The 1,466-nt window shown below is 43.4% G+C and overlaps 1 pseudogene; it reads right to left on the reverse strand.

Annotated features, from left to right (window-relative positions):
- Positions 1-449: 449 nt before the first annotated feature.
- LOC144491987 (U2 spliceosomal RNA) lies at positions 450-657 on the reverse strand (annotated as a pseudogene).
- Positions 658-1,466: the final 809 nt, after the last annotated feature.

The following is a 1,466-nucleotide window of genomic DNA, read 5'->3' on the forward strand; positions in this document are numbered from 1 at the left end:
GGATGTTGGATTTATGTCACATTATCAGTAACCCCCACAGCTTGCCTCCCTGGCTTGCAGAATTTCACTGGCTGTTCTGTCTGGAGACAATACACATCTCTTTAACCTGTGTTGAATGCTCCCTCCGCCCACATTGTCTGTACATTTAAGACCTGGCTGGCTGTAGAGATTTGCATTCTAATCAGTATTCTGTAATTTAATTTCTGTGTCTGTTTGCACTGTTTGAGAACAGATAACCACTCCATCTGACGAAGGGGCAGCGCTCCGAAAGCTTATGGTATTTGCTACCAAATAAACCTGTTGGACTTTAACCTGGTGTTTTTTTATATACTTTTCCAATTCAATCAAATCAAATCCAATTCAGAGTCTCAACAAGTTGAGACATTTCAGATCCAGGCTGACAAGACAGGGCGAGCGACCAAATCACCCTGTCCTGGGCCTGATCTACATGAGCCAAGTTGATTAGAGGAGCAAAGCAACACCTCCTCCAAGACTTGAGCTCATTTGCATCTTAGCCAAAAGGCCGGGATGCAGCTTTTAAAAATTGCTTCATATGAAGCACATGAAGCTTCAATGCAACCCAATGACCTCAACCAAGTGCAGCATCCATAAGAACAGATACTACACTTGATCTTAGCCAAAAGGCCGAGAAGCACACAGTATTCCTGGTGTTAACCTGGTGTTGTGAGACTTCTTAATGTCCCTCTCTCCCAGGAGCTATAGTGACCTTGGTGCCCCCCCAAGGGATCCCCTCATCATGCTCATGTCTGGGTGAACCTGTTGTACACGTCACGTCAAGTGAGGTATGAAAATGTCATGGGGGGAAATCTGCCAAGGGGGGGGGGTGTTTATTTAGATTTAAATTTATTCAAATGTATTAAAATCAGGTTCTTGCCCATTATGGTTACCAGTGAGGATTGGCGAAACTGGGAGATTGCAATCTAGCCGGTGAGATTTGTGATTTTCAGGTTTGCTGGAGCCCCCGCTGGCTAGCACCCGGGCGTAGAGTGTGAGCTCAAGCTCTCGCTCATCGACAACCTCATTCTACAACAGTGATCTATCTCCCAGAATGCAAGCTAAATCTGCACTCACATGGAAGCAACAGTGCAAAAACCTTGTAGTTTTGCAGAAAATGTCTTTTAGACACAAAACCAGTATCAAAATGTAATTGCATGAATTACTAAAGTTAGCAGAATAAATGTGCCTGTTGTTAGGTTAAAATCATATCGCAAAATTGGTGTTAAGTTAATGAACTTCATTTGCACTTTTCCTGTTACTGGTGTCAACGACTCCTGCAGCATTACAGTTTGTTTGAGACTCAAGTGTTACATTTTCCACACTCCCCACGCATCTCATCCCCTCCAGAAGCGTGAAAACCTAAAGTTATTAAAAGAATTCCATTTTATCCTAGAATGATACAACAGAGAAGGAGACCATTTGGCCCATTGCGTCTGCACTGGTGTTTT

This window comes from Mustelus asterias, chromosome 3, assembly GCF_964213995.1.
Source record: "Mustelus asterias chromosome 3, sMusAst1.hap1.1, whole genome shotgun sequence".
NCBI lineage: Eukaryota > Metazoa > Chordata > Chondrichthyes > Carcharhiniformes > Triakidae > Mustelus > Mustelus asterias.